Genomic DNA, 7959 nt, shown 5'->3' with positions numbered 1-7959 from the left:
TGTTGACAGACTTGGAGTCCTGTCCTGACTTCTTGTACTTGTTTGGGCACTTGTTGGCCCAATGTTCAACTGAACCACAAGTAAAGCAGCCCTCGTCCTTCTTGTTCTTCTTGAAGGTCTTCTTATCCTTCTTCTTAAAGTCGGTATTGTGTTGGACACCGTTCTTTCCCTTGGGCTTGTGGGGTTTGAAGTTCTTCTGGTTCACCATGTTGGCAACAGAAGTCCCTTCGGCCCCTTTCCCGTGCGAGTCTTTTGCCCTCGAATTCTGCTCAACACTCAGATGGCCAATGACATCCTCCACAGAGAATTCACGCCTCTGATGTTTCAGAGTGGTGGCAAAGTTCCTCCAGGAATTAGGGAGCTTAGCGATTATGCAGCCCGCGACAAACTTGCCTGGTAACTCGCACTTGAGAAGCTCAAGTTCCTTAACAATGCATATTATCTCATGAGCCTGCTCCAATACAGGACGGTTTTCAACCATCTTGTAATCGTGGAACTGCTCTATAATATACATCTCGCTCCCTGCATCGGCGGCCCCGAATTTAGATTCGAGCGCCTCCCACAAGTCCTTGGCGACATGCACATGTAAATATGCGTCGACCAGTTTATCTCCGATCACGCTAAGAACTGCTCCGAGAAACACAACGGTAGCCTCCTTGAACGCCTTCTCCTGTTCAGGAGCAATCGTTCCCGTGGAGACACCGGTGACCCAGAACACGTTCATAGCCGTGAGCCATAACGTGGTCTTAGTCTGCCAACGCTTGAAGTATGTACCGGTAAACTTATCCGGTTTCAGTGCAACGGCAAAGCCACTTGCCGAGAAATTCCTACACATAATAGGTTTTTGGATTGTTGAGTAAATAGGCAATTTCTCGATTAAATTAATCCATGAGTAAATCACTAGCATGGCATTGACTAAGTTGATGACGTACTGACTCTGATCTAAACATGCACGTACTAAGCAAACAGTAGACAAATCTACACATACTGCTAGTACTGCTAATATGAAAATAATCAGGAGCGGGATAAACGAGTTATACCCTCCAGTAGGCCACGCAGAGGCCGCGGCTTTGGTGGCAGCAGCGGCGTCCTCAGCGACCTTCTTGTCGGCTTCAGCTTTCTCGGCGGCGGCACGGTCGGCGTCGGTGGACATGGTGATGACGAAGCCGACGCGGACGTGGAGAAAGTAGACGATCGGAAGCGAGCAGTCGCGTAATCGCTGCCCAAAAACCTATTCGCCCCTCACCCCGTACAGGAACCAGAAGGGCATGGTTTCGGAGACCTGCTCTCCCGTCGACCGTGTACGTGGCGGACGGGATGGAGTCACCGGCGGCAGCAGCAGCAAAGGAACGACGGTGGGCGTGCGCGTGAGCAGATGTGATCTGTTCATGGCGGCTAGGGTTAGGAGACACCGCATACTTATAGGCGCAGCCGCGTGGAGAGACATGGGCTCGACCCACGTCCGAGTCCGTGACAGCCCACGATCCGACGTCTCAGATCGTGGCCCAGCTGTCAGAAAACTCTCCGTTAGTGACTGGCAAAAATAAGCGCGTAGGTGTGAGCTCGGCTCGGCTCGGCTCAATCCCGCAACCCGCGGCGCGTCGTGACGAGGCGTGGCGTGGCGAGGCGGGCGGCGGAGGAGGAGTGCGCGAGGGCCTCTTCTCTTCTCAAGCTCCAATAGCATGTAGAAGAGAAACCCTTATAAACCACTCCAACTCTCCTTCCACTTCCGGGGTGGGACTAAACTTCCCACCACACCTAGTGCCATATAACCCACATGGGCCCTTAGAGATTTTTCAGAAATTGCAATATGGGCCTAGAGCCCATCTCAGATTTCAGCAATCCCCCACCAGATCTCGAGGGCCCATTGTGTCCTCTGTTCCAATTGCTGTTTCGATATACCAGTGTTTCAGTAAAGACCTGTTAAGGTTGAACTTCACCTAGAACAAGTGGCTACACTCCTTCACAACTGAACAATGGACTATGCCTTGAATTGTCAGTTTGGCGTAAAGAAGTTTCACTACATGTCTTACTAGTACTAGGCTGCCGAAGGCTGACCCCTCGGGTGGAGCATATAAGTCACACTCCTGGCCTATTCATGAGCTTACTAGAGATCACCCCAATCTCATAGACTTGGACCAGCAGTCGGGCTCATATAGGTGTGTTCCTCCAAAGATCGCTCTGTAGGATAGCATCTTGCTTTTATAAGCTTTGGAACACATTGAGACCGTAGTCATCCTACCATACAGTATCGAGAGTATTGCATCTCCAATGGAGTGGGTTAGTATAGTTACTCTCCTCAGTTCACCACTGGCTTGTTTTCCCAGGTCCTAGTTCACGGGATCTCCGATCACATAGGTTGGGTTACCACCATGGCAACTCATGTGGGTCTCATACCCATCTCCCTCGATGCATTATCTATCACAACACGTGATAGCCCTTTTGTAAAGGGATCTGCCAGATTCTTAGCCGTATGGACATAGTCCAACGCTATCACTCCGGAGTTTCTTAATTTTCTGACAGCTTTTAATCTCATTCTTATGTGTTTGGTGGACTTCATGTTGTCCTTTGAACTCTTCACCTTGGTGATGACAGTCTGATTGTCACAGTTCATAAGGATAGCCGGAACCGGTTTATCAACCAATGGCAAGTCCATCAAAAGATCTCGAAGCCATCTCGCTTCAACACCAGATGTGTCTAATGCCGTTAATTCTGCTTCCATTGTCGATCTCGTTAAGATCGTTTGCTTGCAAGACTTCCAGGAAATAGCGCCACCTCCAAGAGTAAACATATACCCAGTTGTGGCCTTCATCTCATCAGCATCAGAGATCCAATTCGCATCACTATACCCTTCAAGTACCGACGGGTATCCGGTATAGTGAAGTCCATAGTTCATAGTACCTTTCAGATAGCGCATAACTCTCTCAACAACATGCCAATGTACATCACCCGGTTTGGAAACAAACCGGCTCAGTTTGCTCACAGCAAACGCGATGTCAGGCCTCGTTGCGCTCGCTAGGTACATCAGTGAACCAATGATTTGAGAGTATCTCAATTGATCTTTAGCCATGCCTTTGGACTTTCGAATCAATACGCTAGGATCATATGGTGTTTGAGATGGTGTGCAGTCCGAATATCCAAAACGACTCAACACCTTCTCAACGTAATGGGATTGCAGAAGTGTGATCCCACCCTCATTATCTCTCAGTAGCTTGATGTTCAAGATAACATCAGCCACACCAAGGTCTTTCATCTCAAAGTTCTGAGATAGAAACGATTTGACCTCCTCAATGACTTTGAGGTTTGTTCCGAATATCAGTATGTCATCAACATACATGCACAGTATAACTCCTTCGCCCCCACCATGGCGATAGTATACACATTTGTCAGCCTCATTAACAACGAAACCAACAGATGTCAGAGTTGTATTAAACTTATCATGCCATTGCTTAGGTGCTTGTTTCAGGCCATATAAAGATTTTATCAACCTACACACCTTTCTTTCCTGACCATCTATCACAAAGCCATCAGGCTGTTGCATGTAGATTTCCTCCTTTAGCTCTCCATTTAGAAAAGCCGTCTTAACATCCATCTGATGGACGAGAAGACCATGTGAGGCCGCCAACGAGAGTAATACTCGAATGGTGGTCAGTCTAGCCACAGGTGAATAAGTATCAAAGAAATCTTCCTCTTCTTGCTGGTCATAGCCCTTGGCCACAAGCCTAGCCTTGTACTTTTCAATCGTACCATCGGGCCTAAGCTTCTTTTTGAACACCCACTTACATCCCAGTGGTTTGCAACCATAGGGACGGTCAGTGATCTCCCATGTCCCGTTAGCCATGATGGAATCCATCTCGCTACGAACCGCATCCTTCCAGTAGTCAGCTTCTGGAGAGGCATACGCTTCTGAAATAGAAGTGGGAGTATCATCCACGAGGTACACGAAGAAATCATCACCAAAGGTCTTTGCAGTCCTTTGTCTCTTGCCCCTACCAAGGGTTTCCTCGTCATCCTCCTCGGGATTTTCATCATGTGTTTGTTCATAATATTCCATAGGGATGGCAGGTTCAGGAGTCTCCTCAGATTCCTGTCTAGAAGTGCTTTGCATATCTCTCATAGGAAAAATATCCTCAAAGAATGTAGCATCCTTAGACTCCATAATTGTACCGATCTTCTGGTCAGGTACCTCCGATCACGCTAAGAACTGCTCCGAGAAACACAACGGTAGCCTCCTTGAACGCCTTCTCCTGTTCAGGAGCAATCGTTCCCGTGGAGACACCGGTGACCCAGAACACGTTCATAGCCGTGAGCCATAACGTGGTCTTAGTCTGCCAACGCTTGAAGTATGTACCGGTAAACTTATCCGGTTTCAGTGCAGCGGCAAAGCCACTTGCCGAGAAATTCCTACACATAATAGGTTTTTGGATTGTTGAGTAAATAGGCAATTTCTCGATTAAATTAATCCATGAGTAAATCGCTAGCATGGCATTGACTAAGTTGATGACGTACTGACTCTGATCTAAACATGCACGTACTAAGCAAACAGTAGACAAATCTACACATACTGCTAGTACTGCTAATATGAAAATAATCAGGAGCGGGATAAACGAGTTATACCCTCCAGTAGGCCATGCAGAGGCCGCGGCTTTGGTGGCAGCAGCGGCGTCCTCGGCGACCTTCTTGTCGGCTTCAGCTTTCTCGGCGGCGGCACGGTCGGCGTCGGTGGACATGGTGATGATGAAGGCGACGCGGACGTAGAGGAAGTAGACGATCGGAAGCGAGCAGTCGCGTAATCGCTGCCCAAAAACCTATTCGCCCCTTACCCCGTACAGGAACCAGAAGGGCGTGGTTTCAAAGACCTGCTCTCCCGTCGACCGTGTACGTGGCGGACGGGATGGAGTCACCGGCGGCAGCAGCAGCAAAGGAACGATGGTGGGCGTGCGCGTGAGCAGATGTGATCTGTTCGTGGCGGCTAGGGTTAGGAGACACCGCATACTTATAGGCGCAGCCGCGTGGAGAGACGTGGGCTCGACCCACGTCCGAGTCCGTGACAGCCCACGATCCGACGTCTCAGATCATGGCCCAGCTGTCAGAAAACTCTCCGTTAGTGACTGGCAAAAATAAGCGCGTAGGTGTGAGCTCGGCTCGGCTCAATCACGCCACCCGCGGCGCGTCGTGACGAGGCGTGGCGTGGCGAGGCGGGCGGCGGAGGAGGAGTGCGCGAGGGCCTCTTCTCTTCTCAAGCTCCAATAGCATGTAGAAGAGAAACCCTTATAAACCACTCCAACTCTCCTTCCACTTCCGGGGTGGGACTAAACTTCCCACCACACCTAGTGCCATATAACCCACATGGGCCCTTAGAGATTTTTCAGAAATTGCAATATGGGCCTAGAGCCCATCTCAGATTTCAGCAATCCCCCACCAGATCTCGAGGGCCCATTGTGTCCTCCGTTCCAATTGCTGTTTCGATATACCAGTGTTTCAGTAAAGACCTGTTAAGGTTGAACTTCACCTAGAACAAGTGGCTACACTCCTTCACAACTGAACAATGGACTATGCCTTGAATTGTCAGTTTGGCGTAAAGAAGTTTCACTACATGTCTTACTAGTACTAGGCTGCCGAAGGCTGACCCCTCGGGTGGAGCATATAAGTCACACTCCTGGCCTATTCATGAGCTTACTAGAGATCACCCCAATCTCATAGACTGTGACCAGCAGTCGGGCTCATATAGGTGTGTTCCTCCAAAGATCGCTCTGTAGGATAGCATCTTGCTTTTATAAGCTTTGGAACACATTGAGACCGTAGTCATCCTACCATACAGTATCGAGAGTATTGCATCTCCAACGGAGTGGGTTAGTATAGTTACTCTCCTCAGTTCACCACTGGCTTGTTTTCCCAGGTCCTAGTTCACGGGATCTCCGATCACATAGGTTGGGTTACCACCATGGAAACTCATGTGGGTCTCATACCCATCTCCCTCGATGCATTATCTATCACAACACGTGATAGCCCTTTTGTAAAGGGATCTGCCAGATTCTTAGCCGTATGGACATAGTCCAACGCTATCACTCCGGAGTTTCTTAATTTTCTGACAGCTTTTAATCTCATTCTTATGTGTTTGGTGGACTTCATGTTGTCCTTTGAACTCTTCACCTTGGTGATGACAGTCTGATTGTCACAGTTCATAAGGATAGCCGGAACCGGTTTATCAACCAATGGCAAGTCCATCAAAAGATCTCGAAGCCATCTCGCTTCAACACCAGATGTGTCTAATGCCGTTAATTTTGCTTCCATTGTCGATCTCGTTAAGATCGTTTGCTTGCAAGACTTCCAGGAAACAACGCCACCTCCAAGAGTAAACATATACCCAGTTGTGGCCTTCATCTCATCAGCATCAGAGATCCAATTCGCATCACTATACCCTTCAAGTACCGACGGGTATCCGGTATAGTGAAGTCCATAGTTCATAGTACCTTTCAGATAGCGCATAACTCTCTCAACAGCATGCCAATGTACATCACCCGGTTTGGAAACAAACCGGCTCAGTTTGCTCACAGCAAACGCGATGTCAGGCCTCGTTGCGCTCGCTAGGTACATCAGTGAACCAATGATTTGAGAGTATCTCAATTGATCTTTAGCCATGCCTTTGGACTTTCGAATCAATACGCTAGGATCATATGGTGTTTGAGATGGTGTGCAGTCCGAATATCCAAAACGACTCAACACCTTCTCAACGTAATGGGATTGCAGAAGTGTGATCCCACCCTCATTATCTCTCAGTAGCTTGATGTTCAAGATAACATCAGCCACACCAAGGTCTTTCATCTCAAAGTTCTGAGATAGAAACGATTTGACCTCCACAATGACTTTGAGGTTTGTTCCGAATATCAGTATGTCATCAACATACAAGCACAATATAACTCCTTCGCCCCCACCATGGCGATAGTATACACATTTGTCAGCCTCATTAACAACGAAACCAACAGATGTCAGAGTTGTATTAAACTTATCATGCCATTGCTTAGGTGCTTGTTTCAGGCCATATAAAGATTTTATCAACCTACACACCTTTCTTTCCTGACCATCTATCACAAAGCCATCAGGCTGTTGCATGTAGATTTCCTCCTTTAGCTCTCCATTTAGAAAAGCCGTCTTAACATCCATCTGATGGACGAGAAGACCATGTGAGGCCGCCAACCAGAGTAATACTCGAATGGTGGTCAGTCTAGCCACAGGTGAATAAGTATCAAAGAAATCTTCCTCTTCTTGCTGGTCATAGCCCTTGGCCACAAGCCTAGCCTTGTACTTTTCAATCGTACCATCGGGCCTAAGCTTCTTTTTGAACACCCACTTACATCCCAGTGGTTTGCAACCATAGGGACGGTCAGTGATCTCCCATGTCCCGTTAGCCATGATGGAATCCATCTCGCTACGGACCGCATCCTTCCAGTAGTCAGCTTCTGGAGAGGCATACGCTTCTGAAATAGAAGTGGGAGTATCATCCACGAGGTACACGAAGAAATCATCACCAAAGGTCTTTGCAGTCCTTTGTCTCTTGCCCCTACCAAGGGTTTCCTCGTCATCCTCCTCGGGATTTTCATCATGTGTTTGTTCATAATATTCCATAGGGATGGCAGGTTCAGGAGTCTCCTCAGATTCCTGTCTAGAAGTGCTTTGCATATCTCTCATAGGAAAAATATCCTCAAAGAATGTAGCATCCTTAGACTCCATAATTGTACCGATCTTCTGGTCAGGTACCTCCGATCACGCTAAGAACTGCTCCGAGAAACACAACGGTAGCCTCCTTGAACGCCTTCTCCTGTTCAGGAGCAATCGTTCCCATGGAGACACCGGTGACCCAGAACACGTTCATAGCCATGAGCCATAACGTGGTCTTAGTCTGCCAACGCTTGAAGTATGTACCGGTAAACTTATCCGGTTTCAGTGCAGCGGCAAAGC

Source organism: Triticum aestivum, chromosome 1A (assembly GCF_018294505.1).
Source record: "Triticum aestivum cultivar Chinese Spring chromosome 1A, IWGSC CS RefSeq v2.1, whole genome shotgun sequence".
Taxonomy (NCBI): Eukaryota; Viridiplantae; Streptophyta; class Magnoliopsida; order Poales; family Poaceae; genus Triticum; species Triticum aestivum.
This window is presented reverse-complemented; position numbering follows the sequence as displayed.